At 39.6% G+C, this 24,324-nt stretch overlaps 1 pseudogene; it reads left to right on the top strand.

The window, feature by feature from the left end:
• The first annotated feature begins 6,450 nt into the window (after positions 1-6,450).
• Positions 6,451-24,106, top strand: LOC100717175 (G-rich sequence factor 1-like; annotated as a pseudogene).
• Positions 24,107-24,324: the final 218 nt, after the last annotated feature.

Here is a 24,324-nt window from a genome sequence, read left to right on the forward strand (position 1 = left end):
ATGCTCTAAACTGCAAAAAATGTAAGCGTTTTTTGGATAACCAGTTACAACACACACATGTACAAATATGTTATACATTAATTTATTATGTTAATTGCAAAAATACATAACTATGATAAAACTCACACGTGTTTTTCACAACACAGACATAATATTGAGAAATCATATTCTCATTAATATTATGAATATTGCAAGATATCTCCCAGGACATTCTCACGTGCACTGCACCTACCCTATCTGAGGCTCCCACAATACAGGATTCTCTGTAGCACAGGGACCATTCCAACCTGGACCCTGTAGCTCTGCTGAGGAGCCCAGCCCTGGATGCCAGGTGTACCTGCTGCAGGACCAGGACTTAACAGATATTGCACTGTGGAGTTTGCAACGAGCGAGCTTTTCTTTCTTGGTATTTTAAACATTAATTCATGGAGAACAAGCAGTACTGAGTGTGTGAGTGGACATGATTGGGAAAAAAAGCTCACCAGTGTGACAGTTTCCTGAAGATGATTTCTCTGTGTTTGCAGGTGTCCAGTATGAGGAGCAGTTAGTGCATCCAGGAGGGCATGCTTGATGAACTGTGGCAAGAAGCACAGTGAGAGGACATCAGTATGAGCCCAGTCACAAAGCTTCCTGCTGGGCACTGAGGGCCAGCCTGCAGCTCCTGGGTCACAGAGACAGCACAGGGTCTGCACCCAGGGAAGATTTAGAAGAAGATTGAAGGCCATTTCTTGACATCTAAAACTTGTTCTTCATATAATATTTATCCCCCAGGTACTCCAATAGCATGTCTTATTCTTACTCCCAGTTAGACATGATTGTTTGTCTAGAATTACTCTTCTTTATTGCTGACTAGTATTCCATTATGTATAACTACCGTATTTTCTTTATACATTCATATGTTTATAATATACAGGCTGTTTCTAGGATTTAGCTTCTAGGATTCAGCTATTATGAATCATGTGTGATGATTGATGTGCACATAATTCTGTAGTGTGATGTTTTTAGCTGTTTGGGGAAGATAATTCATCACTGATTCGCCAAGTTAACATCACAAGTGCCACATCTGAGAACAAGTTCTCCCTGCAGCTTGACTCAGTGACCAAGGGGAACCTCACCGTGTACTTCTGTGCAAGAGACACTGTGAGGAAACATCATTATCTGCCCAGACACAAACCTCTGAGGTTTGTGCTGAAGGCCTAGTAGGGTGTTCAGGTACAGCAGGGAGTGCACAGGACAAAGCAGTTTGATGACTCAGTTCAGAAAGAGGACAAGGAGATGATGTGCTAAAGGAGCAGAGGGCCCTGGAGATGCACAGAGAACCAGGAAGGGCCCAAGGAACAGGTGCAGAGAAGGAAGTTGGGGAGCTAGCTTCTAGTCAGCCTCTGGGGTTTCCTTTCTGGCTTAGCCTTATGTAAACTGAGCAGACCGCACCATGCATCCACTCTAGGTTACCTATGAAGTTTCCATGCTCCAAATTGTAAAGTATGGAAGGGCTTTTTGATGATCAATTAGAACACAAACAGAAAAAATGCATCACATAGGTCATTCGTGTACTGCGGAGGGAGAGAACCATGCCTCATGGGAGGATATCCTTGCTCCAGCACCAGCGCCTTGTAGGGGCCACTGCTAGCCTTTGGAGAGCCAGACCCAAGCCTCTCTCTGTGAGTCAGCACATTTTGCAGACTGCAGAGGGAGAGTACCAGGCCCTACAGGGAGGATATCCCTGCTTGGAAACCATATCATTTTTTTTTCTTTTGGGTTGAGGTTTATTCTCTTTGGTTTATGTTAACTCTGATGGTATGAGCAGCTATTTGAAAGAAAGCAAGACATGTTTTGGAAGCCATTATGTGTTTACTACTGGCTTGTTTTGTTATTCTTTATTACATCCATTGTTTTGTTTTTATTTTTTATTCTATCCTGTTCTGTTTTTATTTTTAATATGTTCAAAGGTAGTATTTCCAGGTATTTTGAAGACAACAAGGCATTGTGGTAACTATTGCTGATTTTAAAAGGTTTGGAAGTCTGTAGCACTTATTCTGGCTTATTTACACTGATTTTAATCTGCTTTATTTTCCTTGGTTTTTTCTCTTTAAAATAAAAAAACATGCACCACATATTAATTTATTTATTCCTCTTCATCTGAAAATAAGTGGAAGGGCAATTATAACTTTCTTATCCTGTGAAAAACTAATTTTTAAGAAATTGAGTGCTTAGAGAAATCCAGTCATCATGATGATCACCATCAGTTTATCTGCTAATTTCTATGAGGAAATATTGTCTCATGCAGGGTTAAATATTTACGTTTAGGCTAATATGCAATACAAGAACATATATTAAGGACAACTTATAGAAAACTATCTTGACCATGAAAATAACTATATCAATATATGATAAATTATTATGTATAAATATAAAATCATTAGGGGAAAATTAAGTCAGAGATAGATAATAAATCAAGATACGGCACACAATTACAAATATGCTTCAATACTAGTTGTCTATTTATTATAAATTCACAGGAATGCAAAAAAATCATATCATGTTCTCTCCTTTGAGGAACAGGTTAGGTAATCATCACTAGCCATGATTACCCTGTCTTAAAATTTTTCAGGCACAGTTCAGTACTGTGGGAAGATTTCTAGGGCCAAATACATAAGAAGTTCTCATTACAAGCATGCTCATATCTCTTAGGTCTGTGCTTTTTCTCATTCTATGTGCACATCTGCAAAACATAGCAAATAACCATAACCATTAATTGCACAAATATATAACTATGATAAACTGATACATTTTTTCACAATACAAATACATAGTAGAGAACCATATTCTCATTATTATCATTATTATGAATGTTGCAAAATGTCTCCCAGAACAATCCCATGTGTATTATAACTTTCCCATCTGAGGCTTCCACAATACTGGAGTGTCTGAAGCAGGAGGTCCAGCTCAGCCTGGACCATGCAGCTCTGCAAGGAGCCCAGCCCTGGGTGCCAGGTGTACCAGCCTCAGGACTAGGACCAAGCAGGAATGATACACCATGATGTTTGCAATAAGCTGGTTTTTCTGTCTTGGTGTTTTAAAAGGTAAAAAAAAAGTAATAAGAACTGTTGGAGTAATAAAACCCAAAATGTGTAATTGTCATTGTACAAAAGAAAGGAAAAGAAAGTTCTCTAAAAGATATAACTGCATATATATTTAAGTGTATAAGATAGATAACCATATTACTGAGTTTTGTTGGATCATTGAACAAAACTGTTTGCAGTCTCACTGTTTGAAAGTCCCCTCTGTATGCTTTAATTTTGTAACTTCAACAACTATTTCTAAGATGACAATATGTAATTAACTAGTGATTTCCTAGTGTTTATTTTTTTCTGAAATTCTGTATAACTTGTACCCTTTTTCTGGTATTTTCTTTTTTCTCCTTAAATATTTTTTTTTAAAAAAAGGTAATTCATGAATAACAAGCAACACTGAGTGTGTGAGTAGAAATGGTTGGGAGAAATAGCTTCACCTGTGTGACAGCTGCCTTAGCAGGATGTCTTCATGTTTGCAGGTGTGCATAGTGAGGAGCAGCTGGTGCAGTTCAGGAGAGGAGGCTTGGTGTATCTTGGGAATCTGTGAGACTCTCCTGTGCAGCCTCTGGATTCACGAACTGTGATTACAGGATCCACTTGTGTTGGAGACCACTACGAAGTGAAGTGGCTCTGAGCAGAATTTGAATTTTGCTAATTGGCTTTCCATGTTTATCTGTGATTCTGTCCTAGGATGAGGCCGCTTGCCTGGGAACAGGAGCTGATTCATAGTAAGTGAACCTCTGTGAATCACTGGTCCTCGCTGAGTCCTGTAGTGGCCTGTGAGGCCAGATACCTCAAAGGGCCAGATAGGACCACAGCTGTGGACACTCGGGCTCCAACCCCAATTAACAAGGTAGAGACTGCAGTTGCAAAGATGACTCCTAAAGTTTCACTTCTACCATGTCTTCATGATGAGACAGTGTTACTGAATTGACTTGATTCATTACTTGGAGATGTCCTTGAAGTGATTCCCAAGGTCCTGCTCCCTGCTTGAATCTTCCTCAGTCTCTCCACCCTTTGTCCTTGGTCCTAATATAAGTGGACTGACCCAGAAAATCCTTTAGCTTTACCCTGGAAGCTTCAACTTAATTAAAGTGTTTTGACCCTACCAGAGCCCTACAAATCATACAATTTCTCACTTTGTATTTAACATCCGCTGTACACTCATTTGGGAAATTGGGGATCTAGGACAGAACCCAATACACTGGGCCTGACAGGTCCAGGGAAGAGGTTACAGTGTCAAGTGGTGGTAACACATACTACTCCAAATGTATGAAGCGCTGATTCACCATCTCCAGAGATAACTACAAGAACACATCATATGTGCAAATGAACAGCCCAAAGTCCAAGAAAACAGCCATATGTTACCCTACAAGACTCACAGCAAGGGGATAGTGTGACAGCAGACACAAATCTGCCTTTAGGGGACCCAGGACTGACAGGCAGCAGTTGATTCACAGAGACAGCACAATGTCTTCCTCAAGAGATTTAGAAGGTGAAAGGAGGTTGATTTTTATCCCCAGATACTCCAATTTCATGTTTCTCTTTCTCTTGAAAGTCTCTCAGGTAGATAAGACAGTTTGATTAGAATTTATCCTTCTTTATAGTTCAGTAGTTGTCTAATGTGGTCTATGTAACAGCTGCAGAAGAAGGCAACTTGCCCGCCCTCTTGGTAAAAGCACCTCCTTCAGGAGTCACCCAGGAGGAGACTCAGACAGCAGTGGCTGAAAATCAGCCATGGTGCAGGTGGCTACAGAAGAAGGCAACTCTCCCACTCACTTGGTAAGCTCCTCTTTCCTGCGTGAATCAGGAGGAGATCCAGTCAGCAGCTCCTGTGAGGCTACTGTTATGGGGGGCTGGAAATCAAACATCCCAACTCCCCCCATTAGCAACCTGGGACAGAGGTCTAAACATGACTTGAGAGGATAACCATACGCAATATAGCAACTATGAGGGATTTCTTTCCATCTTCTGTTTGAAGGCAAATGTTTTTTCACTGGTTTGTTTTATTACAATTAATTGTATCACACTAGTCAATATTCTCCTTCAAATGCTTTTGTAATGTTCTGGTTTTTGTTTGATTTTGCTATACCTAACTGACTGGACAACTATTGTGAGAATAACAGCATATTCTATGATACTAACTACTGGTGCCCTGGTATCCTGCTATAAATTTCTGTACAATTTCACTGCATTGTCAAGAATGACTTTTTCTGTCTTATTCTGTTGTATTTTTACTACCTTTAAATTTTAAAAAAGTAAAACACATTATGAAAAACTACCATATTATCTTTATGCATTCATATGTTTATTATACACAGTCTGTTTCTATGATTTATCTGGTATGAATCATGTTGTACACACATTGATATGCATATAATTCTGTAGTGTGATGTTTTTAGCTTCTTGGTGAAGATGTGTAGAATGGGAATAGGTGGATCCTATGGAGTTTGTAATTCAGTTCTTTGAAGAGTATCTATACTGATTTAAAACGTCTTAACTAGTTTCTATCCCCAGCAACAATGTAGCAGGGTTCCTAGGAAAGAAAGTTAATGTGAAGCAGCTTTAGGGTAGTCACCAGCTGCATGTAACAGGATGTGGGAGGGAAGGAGTGTGGAAGGGATTTCAGAGCAGCTCAGAACACACTGAGAATGACATGTGTATTCTGACTTTGGCTGTGTGTGGCTGTGCAAGTGACCATGTATGTTAGTACTTCTCAGGGGCACACTTCCCACATGGCGGTTTATGCCTTACATTTAAAGGAGCTTTTACAGATAAACAATAGGTAAAAATAGAACAGTGAGAGAGATAACAACAGTCAGTATTGAGAGAGCCACTAACAGGCACCAACATGGTAACCACTCAGTTTCCTCTCAGCAAGCAGTGGATTGAAGCAAAGTCACACAAGCTGTCACCACAAGGAGAGGGGACTTGAACCTCAGCAGCTATGTCCCTCTCTGTTCAAGACCCACATCAGGAAGCTCTCCACAGCCTAGAAGAGCACAGAGCCAGACAATGGGCATAAATTTATGACATGGGATCCAATGTAGATAACACAATGGTTTATGGTACTGTCATTTTTTGCATGATTACAAAATATGTGGCATCAATAAAAATCCATGATCTGTGTACATGGACAAAAGTGAATGGAGCTCAATTGATACACACAGAACAAGACTATCACAGCAGCCTGCCGCCAATGACAATGGCACTGGAGTCCATGGCAGGGAAGCTCTGGGTCCTTGAGGTGCTGCTTCGAGGCTGCAGCTGTAACTGTCAGATCACAAGGGCCACCTGCCTGACCCTGGCCTAGGCCACAGGTCCCTTCCCTGTGGGCGTGTCTGGCTGTCACTGCCTGCCGCTGCTCCTGGGTGCCATGGCACAGACACATGGCCTGCGTTCTGGGCCTCCACTGCTGCTTGCCACCAAGCTTCTATGTGCTCCACTGCTGCCTCAGTTGCTGGTGGCCACCGCGGCCCTAGTGTGTGGCTACAGCCAGGAGTCCAAAACCACCTACCTGGAAGACCTCGCCCATATTAGGAGAGGAGTATAAATTGGCCTCACCCATATTAGGAGAGGAAAAGAATGATGTGTACCTCCTTCATGCTCAAAGAATGCCTTGGTCTGGTCATGTACTGTAGAAGACATACTAAACATTATCTCAGATTACAGAATCCACAACAGTGAGTGTGGGATCCATTTTTTCTTGAATAGAGATGGGAAGCACGGGAGCAATGACTTGGCTGAGATGGAGTCAGAGCAGGAAGTGCAGAAGGCCCTGGAGAAGCATCACATATACATGGACCCACTCTATGTGGAAGTGTATGAGATAAACAATGAAGATGAGGATGCCTTAATGAAGAACCTGCAGGTCAAGTTCTCTCTTCCAGTCAGCGATGGTGTAGTTTGCCTTATGGGACTTCCATACAGCTGCAATGAGAAGGACATCAGAGACTTCTTTGCAGTACTGAATATAGTAGACACCACTTTTGTGATGGACTACAGGGAAAGAAGAAAAATGTGGGGGGAGCCTATGTACAGTTCGAAGAGCCAGAATGGCCAGCCAAGCCCTGCTGAAACACGGAGAAAATTGAGAACCTATATATAGAGATATTTCCAAGCAGAAGGAATGAAGTCTGAACACACATTGGCTCTCATAAGGCAAAGAAAATGGCATCTTCTCCTCCTGCCAAGTACAGGACAGAGCCAGATGTGAACAAAGAACTGTGTTCTTTGAAGAACAAAAAATAAATGAGGATATTCGACCCATAATGGCCTTTGAAAGTGACAAGAAGATAAAACTGCCAAAGGAGGTGCCAGAGAAGCTTCCAGAAGCTGCCAGTTTAGGAGCTACACCCTCCCCACATATGGTACACATGAGAGGGCTGTCTTTTCACACCAACACCCAGGATGTCATAAACTTCTTTGTGCCACTGAAGCTGGTGCAGATCACCATGGAGTACAGCTTCAGTGGGAAGATCATAGGTGAGGCCAATGTGCACTTCGACAGCCACGAAGACACAGTGGTGGCGATGCTCAAGGACCGGTCCCTTCTGAATTACAGGACATTGAACTGTTCCTGAACTCTTGTGCAGAAGCAAATAAGACTTCAGGGGTTTCAGATAATAAGGGTGAAGACAGAAACATTTTGTTTGCACATGTTGCTTGGATGTGTGACAGCAAGTTCCAGTTTATTGGAAACAGCTACTACAGAAAAAGTTTTGAGGTTTTTTGGTTAATAACATCCAAGATAAGTGTACAGTGGACTGATTAAAAAGAGAAAGATGTAGTTTGGCATTCTAAAATAAACTACAAATTATAATTTTTCTTAAGCTACATGGGATCCAATGTAGATAACACAACAGTTTGTGGCACTCACCCTCACCCTGCAGCTCTGCAGAGAAGCCCCGCCCTGGTACCCAGCTGTTCCCACTTGGTGATCAGCATTGAGCACAGAGAACTTGACATGAAGTTAACAGTGATCTGGGTTTTTCTTATTACTGTTTTGAAAGCTAATTCATAAAAATCAAGAAATACTGAGTGTGTGAGTGGACATGAATGGGATAAACAGTGAACCTCTGTGACAGTTTCCTCAGCAGGAAGTCTCTATTTCCAGGTGTCCAGGCAGAAGTGCAGCTGGTGAAGTCCAAGGGAGTCTTGGTACAGCCTGGGGTGTCCCTAAGACTCTCCTGTGTGGCCTCAGGATTCACCTTTAGTGACTACTAGATGCAATGGATTCACGAGGCTCCAGGGAAGCAGCTGCAGTGGCTCCCAAATAGTAACTGTGATGGTGTTAGCTCATACTACACAGATGCCATGAAGGGCCAATTTACCATCTCCAGGAACAACAGCAAGAACTCACCATATCTTCAGATGAGCAGCCTGAAAACCAAGAACACAGCCGTGTATTAATGTGTGAGAGAAACAGTGAGGGGACATCAGTGTGAGCCCAGACAAATACCTCCATGAAGGGCACTTGGAACCCCAGGATGCGTGCAAGACACATAGCTCAGAGTCTTCCCCAGAGCACATCTAATGTACTGTGCAAAGAAAGAAAATAATAAAGGTTGAGTAAAGGAGAAGAAGGTGATGGCTCCTGTGCAGTAGGGACACAGTCCAAAGGAACAAAAGCAAGTGGTGAAGTGGAGGGGAAATAGAAATAAGTAAAATTTTGTTGTATAGAGGAATCGAGTAGCCTCAATTACTATAAACATTATATGTTGTAACATGAGCTAAATAATATTAACATCTACAGGAATGAAAAATGGAATGGGAAAATTAGAGGGGGTGAGGGTGCAGAATGGGATTTAAAAGAAGGAGCTGAGATGTAGTGTGTGCATCTAACCACTCCCCAGGATGACTGTCGAGTGCAAGTGCTGCAAACATAAACCAATAAAATTAAATCATACATAAAGTGAGGTGAAATGTGGATCCCTGTCAGGATCTGGGGAAGCTCCATGTAATATTTTTCCCTGATCCTTCAAATTCACATGTCCATCCTCACCTCGAAATCTCAGCCTAGTTTGGTTGCTCTTTGAATAGAATGTGTTCTCAGCTGTGAATAACTCACATTTATAGTGGGTCAAAATGACTCTTCTGTGTTCATCTGTCCCAGGACCCAGTGAAGCTCAGGGAACCTGATAACAGCCTGGATGGAAGCTGGATCCACAATGAAGGGTGGTTATGTGAGCCCAGTTACAACCCTCATCTCTGTAAGTGTCAGGACCCACAGACCCTGCTCCTCACATCCCAGGTCGTGTACAATCCCCTGAGAGGAAGCTGAGGAGCACTGAGGTTGATCATGTTGCCCAGGAGCCAGCCCTTCTACGTCCCAGCATGAGAGCAGCTGTGTGGAGACTCAGGGGGAATTTATTTGCTGCGACTCTGGGTCCTCCTCACTCCTCATCCCCTTGTGACCGACTTCCCTTTATGGAACGGAGTAACCATGGGCCCTGCATATCTTTCACTACATCTTTTTCTTGCATGTTAGGCCAATAATAATTTATATGCATAAATCTGATAAACCTTGAAAATGTATTGATATAATTTGTATATCAACAATGTCATCACTTAAAAGTTTAAAAGGTCATTATTTGTGAATATATGCTATGAAAACTTCACCCATCCATACAAGGTCCTTTTAAATCATATTTCTAAATTCCAAATGTACACAACACATTTTTTGCTGTCTCTTTCCATTCTTTTGCAGCCCACCTCCTGATTCCCAAACTTGAGAACAAGTCTATTTCTGCCCTTATGGATTTGCCATTTCTGGAAATTTTGATTAAGGTCCATAAAATAGGGAAGATTTTATCCAAATTCAGTGCTTATCAAAATGATTTCAGGTGTTTGCATTTTATGCCACTTTCGGTGGTTAGGATACAAATTACAGGAAATACACCTACCACTGTCACTATGGAAATATTAGAGTCCTTGAAAATGGAGGTGAAAGTGAGAGGTTTCCTAGCTCATCTAAAAGTTTAGTGTCTTTCAAAATTAGCACAAGGAATTCTTCATATGACTTTACAGTTGTATAATTATCCAAGTATATTGAAACTGCATATTCATACAAAATTTTGCAAGCTATGATTCCTGTAAAATATCTTCATGGTAACCAAAACTTAGAAACTATCCAAAAGTATATCAATTCAGAGAGGGCAATCAAAAATTTATGCTCACATATGGTATATTACCCAGCCATAAAGAAAATCAAATGAATTCCTTTGTGACTGCATGATTGTGCTTTCAAAACCACACATAGATGCAAAAGTGCCCTCCTATCTGACTCTAGAGATGTCCACATTTGGACAAATGTGTAATATCCACATTTTTAGATCATTACACCTAGAAAATAGAATGAAAATTTCCAAGGATCATAGGAATATGAATTACATGAGGAAAAAATAGAAAATAACATAATATTTTTTACAGTAGTGAACATACTGAGTAGTTACACTAAGACAGTCACAAATAATTTAATACTGAAAATCCCATTCAAATTTGCACTTAAAATTTGATCTACTGTGTGTGGGTAAAATTGCTGCCAAGTGTGGTTTAAAAACATAACCCAAAAACTCTAACACAACACATTTCTGAAGCAAGCAAACAGACCAGAAACCAAATCTGAAGCTCCAACTTACTGCAAAGTTTTAGTGATACACTAATGCAGAAATCATGCATAGATCTGTAAGAATATCACTACAAGAAAAAAATGTTCTGCACAAATGGCACAGTAGAGATCATCTCTAATGACACCATGAAGGAAACCAGAACAGTATGAAGAGGAAATCAACTCAAAGGAAAGGAAACTTAGTAACTTGCTGATTTCCTAGAGTGGCTAAGCTATAAATGACACAGGTTTACTATAGAGAACGCTAAGGTCACATACAGTAAACCTGTGGTAAGGAGAGCAGTGTACACAGAAAAAAATCATTGAAAGTGGATTTACAATCTTCTACTCCCACCACAAGAGAAGAGTGGGAACTTGAGAGATTGAAAGCATCACACATGGATGATGCTACCTCAAGTTTCATTTCTTGCAGTTTCCTGAAGTGTCAGTCACAGATATTTTGGAGCCACCAACCTCAGTCAGCAATCATGAGGCTACCCTGTGTTCAATAACAGTGTGTGCAAAGGGTGCAGACTGCCTTAAGTTTGATGAGCCCTCACACACACCTCCCTGCAAGCATTCACAGGACCAGCAGGGAATACAGAGGACACAAGAAGCACAAGAGATCTACAGGTGAGCAGCTGAGAAGAAATGAAGAGTTTTTTTTTTTTCACAACATTGTCCTCTCTGCCAGGACCCTGGAGCCTGAAGGACCTGTCCTCTCTAAACCTACACTGCTGTGTGTTAACAGAGGAACCCCATTGGTTTTTAGCATCTAGCTGATGACAAGATGCATTTCGTGATTTTTAATGAATTCATATTTACACCAAGGTAACTACACAGTATAAGTCAGTGTTTGGTCTGGAAATACCTGATGGTTACTCACCCCCTGTTAAGTGCACATTTCTCATCCACCATCAGGTGCATCTTTTATCCAGTCCTGCTTTTGCAAGCCCTTTGATCCTAATGTTTATGAAACATTGCCTATGTGGATATGTTCGTCCACATACTGCTATAGGTCATTTACCTTCCCTGAGCACCTGACAGAGGACACAGAGCACTGCTACTCAAGAAGCTCACTTGCTCACTCAGGGCATCTTCCCTGTCATCCCCAAACTCTTTCTGCTTCCTGCCTCTCTCCTTGAGTCCTCCTCCTCCTCAACCTGCTCTTCACCAAGGAGACTGTGGGGGCTGGTCCATCTGCTCCTCCCCACAATGCCCTGCATCATGATCAACACTGGGTAGAAATCATGCAGAGGTTGGCAAACTCTGGAGTTCTAAGCAAGTAGACAGGCGCCATTTGTTCCAGAGGCCCAGCGGCCTAGTGTAAGTGCTCCACACACTGTCTCCCGAGTCCAGCTAGCTTGGGACACTCGCTCAGCCCCTGCCAGGGAACTTCATGGCTGTCGGGTGCACTAGACATTGCAGCAAGTCCTGAACAGGACTGCATCAGCCTCCCCACTCCTGGCTGTGCTTGGCAGACTCTGGAGTACTAAGCAAGCAAGTAGACACCATTGGTTCCAGAGGTTGGGCTTGAGCCGGCTTGCCCTCCCCAGTGACCCTCTTTCAGCGGGATGAACTAGGTGGCAGAGTCCCAGGAGCTGAGGGCAGAGTCCCAGGAGCTGAGGGCATAGAAGAGGATTTCCAACAGACTTTGAGGAAGCTGTAGAATAACACTTGAAACACAGAAATATAGGAAAATGACAAAACAAAAGACTAAATTACAATCTCAAAGCTCCAGCCCATCCAAAGAAACATTAGGAGCTACACACATAGAAGAAAATATATGCCATATACCTGAAATATCAGACATAATAGCAACTGAAAATAAGAAGCAACTCTGGGAAGCTTTAATGGAATTCAAACTAGATTTAATCTTCCAGGTGAAAGAAGAAATGATAAAACAAATGAAGGAGATGATGAATATATTTAAAGAAGACACAGTTAAAAAAAATTGGAGGAACTAAACAAAAAGATAGAATCCCTGGATGAGCAATATAACAAACAAACAGAATACATAAAGCAGATGCAAAGAGATATATAAGAAATAAAAAATTCCATTGAAAGCTGTAAAAAGTGCCTCAATGAAAGTGAAGATATAATTTCAGACCTCAAAGGCATGATTGCAAGTAGTGAACAGGAAAGGAAAGATCTTTTAAAAATAACAAGGGATCAGGAAATAACAATTCAACAACTGCAAGATGACACAAAGAAAAACACATAAGATTGATAGGGATTAATGAAAAATAAGGGAACAACATAAAGGATGTCAAGAAGATATTTAGAGACGTAATAGCTGAAAACTTACCAAACATGAGACTGGAAACTGACATGAGGATCAGTGAAGCATATAGAACTCCAAATAGCCATAACCAAAATTAAACTACACCCAGGCATATAATAATCACCATCCCAGAAATCCAACATAAGAATAGAATATTAAAAGCTTTCAGAGATAAAAGACAGATCACTTATAAAGGAAAACCTATCAGAATCACAGCAGACTTCTCAGCACAAACAATAAAGTCAAGAAGAGCATGGAGTGAAGTTTTTAAATCCTAAAGGAAAATATTTCCAACCTAGACTGATGTACTCTGCAAAACTGTCCTTCAAAACTGATGGAGAAATAAGAAATTTCCATGGCAAAGAACAGCTGAAGAACTTCATGATCACCAAGCCAACCCTGCAAACAATACTGAAAGACAGTTTAGATACACTTAGGGAAAAAAAAACTAAGCAAATCAGACAATTAAACAGAACAGAAAAATAAAGATGCAGCAGCAGAAAGATAACATGTCAACAATAACCCAACATATAACCGTTATAACCATTAATGTACATGGTCTCAATGCACCAATTAAAAGGAACCGACTGGCAGAATGGATCAAGAAACAAAATCTAACCATATGCTGTCTACAAGATTGTGGGTAGCCATTCTGTTTGCACACAATGTGAACTTCAAACCAGTAATGATCGGAAGAGATAAAGAAGCTCATTATGGACTGGTTAGGGGAAAACTTCAAGAGGAGGAGATATCTTAAATATATATGCACCAAATTCCAGAGCACCCAGTTACATAAAGCAAGTATTAACAAAAATGAAAAACCAAATTAACAGTAACACAATTATTACAGGAGACCTTAACACACCAATAACACCAAGGGATGGATCAACCAGACAGAAAATCAGCAAAGAAATAACAGAACTGAATCACATCTGTGAACAAACATACAGAGTGTTCCATTCAACAACATCAAAGTACACATTCTTGTTGTGGGACATTCTCTAAAGCAGACCATATAGTAGGTCACAGAACATATTTAAATAAATGCAAAAGAGTTGAAATTATCCCCTGCATACTATTGGATCATAGCGCCATGAAACTAGAAATCAATAACAAAAGACACTGCAAAAATCCCACAAACACATGGAAGCTGAATAACACACTCTTGAGTAATCAGTGGGTCATACTGAAAATTAAAGAAGAAATTAAGCAATACCTACAAGCAAACAAAAATGCAACAACAACTTACCGGAATCTGTGGGATACAATGAAAGCTGTCCTCAGAGAAAAATTTATTTTACTGAGTTTTCCATTCAGGAAAACAGAATGAATACAAATAAACAACCTGATGTTACAACTCAAACATCTAGAAAAAGATGAGCAAGTCAAGCCCAAAGCCAAAATAAGAGAGGAACATAAAAATCAGAGCAGAAATCAATGCATTAGAGACTAAGAAAACAATCTGAAGAATCAAAGAATCAAAGAGTTGGTTCTTTGAACAAATAAATAAAATTGATAAGCCCATAGCCAAACTTATTTTTAAAAAGGGAGGAAAAAGTTACAATTCATGCAATAAGGAATGAAAGAAGCAAAATAAATACAGACTCTGTAGAAATACAGAAGATCGCCAACACCTATTTCAAAAACCTCTACTCTCAAAGGTTTGATAACAGAAGAAATAGACAGATTCCTAGAAACATATGAAGTATCAAAGCTAGGTCAAGAAGATGTAAAAACTGCTGAATAATCCAATCTCTATTAATGAAATCAAAAAAGGTAATTAAGTCCTTACCTACAAAGAAGAGCCCAGGCCCAGAGAGATTCACTGTAGAATTCTAAAAGAAGTACAAAGAAGACTTAATGCTGACACTCCTCCAACTCTTCAATGAAATTGAAAAGGAAGCAATCCTTCCTATGTCATACCTGGAAGCAAATATTACTCTAGTACCAAAACCAGAGAAAGACCCAACCAAAAAAGAGAACTGCAGACCAATCTCCCTAATGAACACAAATGCAAAAATCCTCAATAAAATATTGGCAAATAGGATACAGCAAATCATCAAGAAGATTTTACACCATGACCAAGTGGGATTCATCTCAGGCATGCAGGGATAGTTCAAGATATGTAAATTAATAAATGTGACCCACCATATCAATGAAACCAAAAGTAAGAATCACATGATCATTTCTATAGATGCAGAAAAAGCTTTTGATAAGGCCCAATATTCATTTATGATAAGAACCTTACAGAAAATTGGAATAGATGGTCTTTACCGCAAAATAATAAAGGTCATCTATGACAAACCAACAGCCAGTATCATACTAAATGGCCAAAAGTTGAGGGCCTTTTCTTTAAAATCAGGCAAAGTACAAGGATGTTCCTTGTCACTGTTCTTATTTAATATAGTACTGGAAATACACAGAGCTACTGGACAAGAGAGAGAAATAAAAGGGGTAAAGATAGGAAAAGAAGAAGTTAAATAATCATTGTTTGCAGATGACATGATATTCTACATAGAAGACCCCCAAAACTCCATTGAAAGACCCTTAGATATAATAAATAAATTCAGCAATCTAGCTGGATACAAAATCAATATTCAAAAATCATTAGCATTCTTATACACTAAGAACAAAATGACAGAGAGAGAAATAAGAGAAGGCACACCTTTCACACTAGCAACCAAAAAGAATGAAATATTTAGGAATTGCTTTCATGAAAGAAGAGAAAGACCTATACAGGGAAAATTATAATACACTGAAAAAAGAAATTGAAGAGAATCTCAGAAAGTGGCAAGACATCTCTTGCTCATGGATAGGAAGAATAAATGTTTTGCAAAAGGCCATTCTTCCAAAACTGTTATACAGGTTCAACGCAATCCCAATAAAATACCATCAACATAACTCATAGATCTCGAGAAAAATCACTCCCAAAATTCATCTGGAACCAGAAGAGACCTATAATAGCAAAGACAGTTCTAAGCAACAAAGGCAAGGCAGGAGGCATCACAATCTCTGACTTAAAGTTATACTACAAAGCAACTGTAGTAAAATCAACATGGTACTAGAATCAAAACAGAGCCAAAGATCAATGGAATAGATTAGAAGATACAACCACAACTACAAACACACTCAACCATCTTACCTTTGATAAAGGGGCCAGACAGGTTCACTGGAAGAACGACAGTCTCTTTAATAAATGGTGTTGGAAAAACTGGCTCTCCCATATGCCGAAAACTAAAACTAGACCTATTCCTATGACCACGTACTAAATTAAAATCTAGATGGATCTAAGATCTGAATATTAAAAAACAGAAACACTAAATCTATTGCAAGATAAATTGGGTAAAAACCTCGAAGACATAGGGATAGGTAGAGAATTCATGAACAGGACTCAAACCGCATGGGAAATACTTCCCAGAATCAATAACTGGGATCACTTCTTATTAAAAGGTTTCTTCATGTCAAAAGAAATCTCCAGCATAGTGAAAATAAAACCCACAAACTGGGAAAAAATCTTAGTGAACTCTCCCTCAGACAAAGGACTTCTTTCTAAAACATATAAAGAATTAAAGAAATCAGACACCCAAAATTCAAAACTCAATCCAAAAATGGGCATCTGAGATGGATACACAATTCTCAGATGAAGAAATACAGTTGGAAAACAAATGTATGAAAAAATGTTCATCATCATTAGTCATTAAAGAAACGCAAATTAAAACCACACTGAGATTCCATCTCACTCCTGAAAGATGACCAGGATCAAAAAAACCACCAACAACAAATGCTGGAGCGGCTGTGAGGAAAAGGGAATTCTGCACTGTGGGTGGGAATGTAGATTGGTGCAACCATTGTGGAAGTCAGTCTGGAGGTTTCTCAAAAAGCTGGGATTGGAAGTCCCATTTGTTACAGCTTTTCCACTTCTAGGTATATTCCCAGAAGAACTTAAAGCATCATTCCTCAGTGATATATGTGCACCCATATTTATAGCAACACAATTTACAATAGTCACATCATGGAAACAACCTAAGTGTCCATCAACCGAAGAATGGATAAAACAGTTGTCACATTTTTATACAGTGGTGTGCTGCTCAGCTGTAAAGAAGGATCATATTGAGATATTTATAAATAAATGCGAGCAGCTTGAGACCATACTCATAAGTGAACTAAATCGAACTCACATGTATGAATACCGAATAGTTTTCCTAGTGTAAGAAATGATTCAAATATATAACTGTATGTGGTAATCATGATTCACCATTATATTGCTTTGAAGCCTTATAATGTTTTCATTCATTAATTTGAATGGTTTTATTCTGGGTTGTTTGATTTTCTTGTCTGTGATTGTATGAACAGCTATTTTGAAGAAAACAAGACATCATAATAGCTAGTGCTAATTTAATATCATCTTGTTTTGAAGTCTCATCAAGTTTTTGTTCTTCTGTCTCCATCAGTCCTGTCATGTTGTATCGTATTGGATTTTATTATATGTGATAATACAAACAAATACTTTTATACACAAAGAAATAATATAGAAACCATTATTCATTTTCTGTTAGTTGATTCTAAATACCCTGTAATACTTTCATTCTCTTGCATGGTTTTACATTGTCTTGCTATATTTGATGCTATAGTATACGAAGTTATACTCTAATATTTCAAGGAAAGAGACACTATGGTAACTACTGTTAAGTCGGGTTATCTTGTGGTGAAACATTGTGTTGTTTAAACTGTTCTGTTCTGACCTGTGCTGTTGTGTTATGTTCTCTTTTATCTCAAACCCTTTTTATTTATTTATTTTTTTAATAAATGGAAAAATAAAAAAATAACAGGATATATTATAGTAACCATTTTGATTTCCTCTTAACTTGATTTGAAGCCCTGTACTGCTCCCATCATCTTTTTTTGATTGATTTTACTCTATTCTGTTTTTCTTGATAGTATCAAGTTTGAGGGTATAGGCAACTACTTTGAAGACAATAATATTCACTATGATGCCCATTCTGGTGTGACTATTATCTTCTTTTGAAGTCCTGTAATGTCTCTAGTATTTTGGTTTTATTGGTTTTGTTCTGTACTGTTTTGTTCAATTTTATTATAACTGACGATATAGGCAATTATTTTTTTATTTAAAGAAAAGGAAACAAAAGAATACATGGAATAAAAAAGGGTAGAAATAATACAAACTTACAGAAAAACAAATGGTAAGAAATTGCTGGTTGATAAGTTACACATTGTCATCTTAGAAATAGCTGTTCACATTATAGAATTAAATTATTTAGAATGACATTCATAAAGTGACACTACAAACCCTTCTGCTCTATGATCGAACAAGAGCTCAGTAATATGGTTATTAGTCCTACACATTTGTTTTATATCTCAAAGACGGTAAGATTAAATGTATCAGAACAGAACAAAGCAGTTAAAAAAACAATTTAAAGAAATACAGATTTCGCAGCAAGCCCACTGGAGATCTTCATTGTCTATCTAATTGTCTCTAGTTTCTTACAAATAGTTGTCCCCATCTTCACCCACCTTATATACTTATTGTATAATATAGAACTAATCAAATCATTGGAGGCTTTTTAGGTCCTCAAGTTCCAAATTAGGGAAGACAATAGTAACTACCATCACATCTCTCATTCTCTTTGTGATAGCTGTCCCCATCTCTACATATGCTGAAACTGAACTCAAGAAACAAGTCCAATGTCATTCTAATCAGTGAACAATAGTATTGCTAGAATTTCTATCATAATGCTGCAAAATTAGCCTCGGGTTTCTTAGCATCTCTTCCTGAGAGTATCTGTTCATTACATCTTGCATTATATAATCTGTTCCCATAAATAATTAAAAAGAAGAAAAAAAACCCATGTGTGAATTTCTACATATATATCTATCCTCTCTGTATTATAGGGAATACCAAGTCATAGCAAGACAGCAAAACAATTTCCTAGCAAAACATGTGATGGATAAGACATATAAGACCACAATATAGATGATCTTCTGTAGTTACTATGTTTTCTCTTGTTATTTTCAATAGATTTGACCACCACACTGGCTTATTATAGTTAAATATAGTATCATCTATTTTTATAAAAACTTAACTTTGACAGCATTGTAGGATTTGAGAGTTGTTACTAATTAATACCAGTATGGATATCCTTTACATCTTGTCATTCTCAGAGTAGTTGCCTCTACTTTTAGGGTTGATACTAACAAGCATACCAATTTCAAATAAAATCAGCCATGGCCAACTCATAGTCTTATGATTCAGATCCAATTAAGATCAGTCACAGTAAGACAATGTAAGTATTATATGATTTCAGTTTAAGTTAATAGGAAAGTAAGGATAGTTAGCATGGTATAACCTGCTATTTTGGGGTCAAGATGTCTGTGCCCTCAAATCTGACATGAGTGGACAGACCAGTATATATTAAATTCAAACTAAATATGTCAATAAGACTACTATGTCATTTAAATCCTTATACACCATTAACAATGACCTCTGCCTTTTTCTTTTTTTTTATAGAGTTTCAGAGCTGTCTATACTAAAGGCTATAGCTTACCGTCTCTGCCTCATGTCTGCTATTCCACTTTTCTGCTATAATTTGTCCACCTTATTCCCTCATTCCACTGTCTGCCCCATTCACTGAGGCCTCTCTGCCACTGTTGCTGGGATCCTGGTATCTCTTCCTCTCTTTCTCTGTAATGTCCTTCAGCACTCTCTGTAGGGTTGGATTGGTGGCCATGAACTCCCACAGTTCCTCCTTGTCTTGAAAATATCTTATTTCTCCATTAATTTTGAGAGAGAGTTTTGACTGGTATATGAGCTTCGGTTGCATATCATTTTCTTTCAGGACTTGGAATATTTCTCCCCACTCCCTTCTTGACTTAAGCATTTGTGTTGATAAGTCTGCTCTTATTTTGATAGTTTTCCCCTTGTAGGTAATCTGCATCTTTTCTTTGGCTGCTTTTAATATTCTGTTCTTTTGGTGGATTTCTGGAATCTTTATTATTATATGTCTAGGCGTAGATCTGTTTGGTTGTAGGTAGCTGGTGTTCTGTATGCCTCTTTTATCTGGATATCATTTCTTTTTGCTAAATATGGGAAATTTTGCTTTAATATATCTGTGAATATTCTTTGTATTTCATTATTATTTGCTCCTGCTTCCTCATTCACATTCTTTATTCTTAAGTTATGTATCTTTTTCTCATCTTCTAGTTTTTGAATTGCTTCTTTCTGGTTCCTTGTTATTTTTAAGAGGCTTTTTCTTTCACGATCATATGCCATAAATCTCTCTTCAAGTTTCAGAAGGCTGTCTTTAGTTTCTGTCAAGGCATTTTGCCAGTGTTCAATGGAGTTTTTAGTTTCCTGTTATTCTCTTTGGATCTATTTCATGCATTCTAAGTTATGTTTAAATTCTTCTTCAGAAGTTTCTCTTTCTTTTCTGCAGGACAGCAGGCAGCACTCAGGTCCCAGAGAAAGCACAGGGTCTACCTCATGAGAAGATTTAGAAGAAAGTGAAAGCCAGTTTCTTGTCTGGATCTAGAACTTGTTCTTTATTATAATACTTATCCCCAGGTGCTCCAATACCATTTACACATGATTGTTTTTCTAGAATTTACTCCTGTTTTCTTTATACATTAATATGTTTATGATATACAGGCTGTTTCTAGGATTTAGCTATTATAAGTCATGTTGCTGCACAGATTGATATGCATATAATACACTACTGTGATGTTTTTAGCTGTTTGGTGAAGATGTGTAGAATGGGAATAGTTGGATCACGTGGAAACTGATTTAAAATGTCTGAACTAGTTTAGATCCCCAGCAACAATGTAGCAGGAAGGAAAGTTATCCTGAAACAGCCTGACAGTGGTCACAAGCTGCCTGTTGATGGAATGTGGGAGGAAATCAGGGAGGGAGGGATTGCAGAGCAGCCTTAGGACACATTGACGATGACATGCGTGCTCCCTGCTTCAGGTGTGTGTGGCTGTGCAAGTGGCTATGTGTATTAACACTTCTCAAGAGCACACGTGGGCAGTTTATGCCTCATATCTTTTGAGGCTTTTCCAGATAAACAACAAGTGAGAAGAAAACAGTGAGAGAGATAACAATCAACTATGAGAGAGCCACTAACAGGCCCCCAACACGATCACCATTTGGTTTCCTCTCAGCAAGCAGCAGAATGCAGCAAAGTTACACAAATTCTCACCACAGGGTGAGGGGAAGTGACCCTCAGCAGCTGTGTCCCTCTTGTCCAGGAGCCAGATCATAAAGCTCTCTACAGCCGAGGAGAGTATAGAGCCAGACAATGTCCATAAACTTATGACAAAGGATCCAATGTAGAGAATACAGCAGTTTATGGCACTTTAAATTATTTTGCATTACAAAATAATTGACATTTAAAAATACATGATCTGTGTAAGTACACAAAAATGAATGGATCTCAATTGATACACATAGAAGAAGACTCTATCACATAACTGCATTCATAATTATTTTCAGTGCTTCCATTGTTCCCTCAGTGCACTAACACGTGTGTTAGTGTGTGATGCCCTCTCTGAGATATCAAACTCCAAAACTGTTTTATATAGAAGGAGACTATGCAAATAGGGCCTCCCTGTGCTGCTTAAAACCAGTCCAGCCCTCACTCTGCAGCTCTGCAGAGGAGCCCCGCCCTGGTGTCCAGCTGTTCCCACTCAGTGATCAGGTTGAGCACAGATGACTCACCATGGAGTTTACAATGAGCAGGGTTTTCTTTCTAGCTCTTTTAAGAGGTATTTCATGAAAAATCATAAAATACTGAGTGTGTGACTGAATATGAATGGAATACACAGTGGACCTCTATGACAGTTTCCTGAGCAGGATTTCTCTCTGTTTGCACGTGTTCTGTGTAAGGAGCAGCTGGTGGAGTCCAGGGGAGGCTTGGTGCAGCCTAGAGGGTCCCTGAGACTCTCCTGTGTGACTTTGGGATTCACCTCCAGTAGCTACTAGATGCACTGAGTCCATCAGGTTCCAGGGAAGGGGCTGGCATGGATTGCATTCATCAGTACTAATGGTAATAACACATACTACACAGATTCTGTGAAGCACCGATTCACCATCTTCAGAGACAACTGCAAGAGCACACTGTATCTGCAGATGAGCAGCCTGAGACCTGAGGACACTGCCATGTATCACAGTGCTAGAGACACAATGATAGGACATTAGCCTGAGCCCCAAAATCTCCCTGCACGGGCACTGTGGACCATCGGCAGGCGCACGAGATACATTTCTCAGAGTCTATCCCAGAGAACATCTAAAGTGCTGTGCAAAGGAAGAAAAAAATAAAGGCTGAGTAGAAGCGGACAAGGAGATGGATCTCTTACAGGATAGAAGAGGCCAAAGGAATAACAACAACAGTGAGTGGTGAAGGGGAAGAGAAAAAGAAAATAAGTAAAATTTTGTTATATAGATGAACCAAATAACCTCAATTACTGTAAACACTATATGCACTAAAACGATCTCAGTAAGTTTAACATTCACAAGAATAAAACATGGAATAGGCAAATTGGGGGAGAGGGTTGGAGGTGATCGGAAGGAATGGTATTTAAAGAAGCAGGTGTGTGGGAAACCCTGCAATTGGCCATCATGTTATGTTAAAAAGACAACAGGCATCTTAATGTTAAGTTTCTATTTAGTAGTTAAGTTTCTATCTTTCCTCACTAGCCTGTCACATCTCCCTGTGGCCGGGCCCACAGTGAACATGCTAATTAGCCTGATTTATGGGCTCTTGTGCAGGAGACTCAAATTACCCTATAGCCTCCGGCCTTGTTAGATCTTCCCGCTGTTATTAAGTTACTTGCTGATGTGTCAGAACCCATCCCCTTCCCCAATACCCTATATATTTTTTATTTCCTTGAATAAATGAGACTTGATCATAATCCTGTCTTGTCTCCATTCCTTGCGTCACTTGTCCCCTCTCATCCCCACTCCCCCTCTAGGATCTCCGTGGACTTACCCACAGGCTGGGACAGGGGTGAGCTCCAGTGTGTGCACTTAATCACTCCCCAGGATGACTGTCCAGTGCATGAACTGCAAACATAAAGCAACAAATTAAAGCATAAATGAAGTGAGGTGAAATGTGGGTTCCTGTCAGGATCTGTGGCCTCTCCATGTAATATTTATCCCTGATCCTTCAAATTCACATGTCCATCCTCACCTCAGTGTCTCAGTCTAGTTGTTATTGATGTTTGGATAGAACATATTCTGACCTGTGCAGGACTCACGTTACACTGGGTCAAAATCACTCTGCTGAGTTCATCTGGGCCAGATCCTGGTGAAGGTCAGAGAACCTGAAAATGGTCTGGATGGAAGCTGGATCCAGAGAGAGCAGCAGTCAGTGTGAGCCCAGCCACAGCCCTCTTCCTGTACCCCAATCCTCTTGACAACAGCAGTGACAATGCAGCAAGTTCTCATGCAGCCTGTTTGGAAACAGAGGAGTGAGACCAGGGAGACACAGAAGGATCTGTGTTTAATTTGATCCAGAGAGCCAGTACCAGAGCCTGGATGAGAAGAATGTAGGATTGGGGTACAGGAAGGGTGAAGGACCCGGAGGAATCCCCTACTGGGATCAGGAAGATGGAGTCATCATTTCACTGCTTCCACTGCTCTTGTGAATTCATCTTTCCACTTATTACAGACTCAAACCCAGCTAGATTTCAGATATGAGGTTCCTCTCAGTAGCACAAAGAAACAAGACATAGCCTGGCCTTAATGTCCCCCTCATATAAGAAGTGTGCACCCTATATGCAAATATCTGCTCAAACTTTAGATTCATAATCTGCTTACAGGTTGTGGAACTCACAGCTCCATCCCCACACAAGGCTGAGGTCTCTCAGGAAGGCAAGGCTGTCATCTACAAGATGAGACTTCTGAGTCTTCTCCTGTGCCTGTTGACAGCTCACAATAGTGAGTGTCCTCATTGTGAGACATGGATCTATGGAAAAGTTACCAAATAATGTGCTTGACTTTTTATTGTTTCCAGGTGTCCTATCCAGGTTCAGCTGCAGGAGTCGGGTTCTGGCCTGGTGAAGCCCTCACAGACCCTGTCCCTCACCTTCTCAGTCTCTGGATTCTCCATCACAACCAGTAGTTAAGTTATAAGTGCAGCTGGATCCATCAGCCCCAAGGAAAGAGCCTGGAGTGGATGGGGTACGTAAGTAGCAATGGTGGCACTAGCTACAACCCGTCTGTTAAAAACCGCATCCCCATCTCCAGAGTCACCGGCAAGAACCAGTTCTCCCTGCAGCTGAACTCTGTCAATACAGAAGACCCAGCCACCTATTACTGTGCAAGAGACACAGTGATTTGGTAA

The sequence above is a fragment of the Cavia porcellus genome, unplaced genomic scaffold (genome assembly GCF_034190915.1).
Source record: "Cavia porcellus strain 051 isolate PalLab524CR breed Dunkin Hartley unplaced genomic scaffold, mCavPor4.1 scaffold_8, whole genome shotgun sequence".
NCBI lineage: Eukaryota > Metazoa > Chordata > Mammalia > Rodentia > Caviidae > Cavia > Cavia porcellus.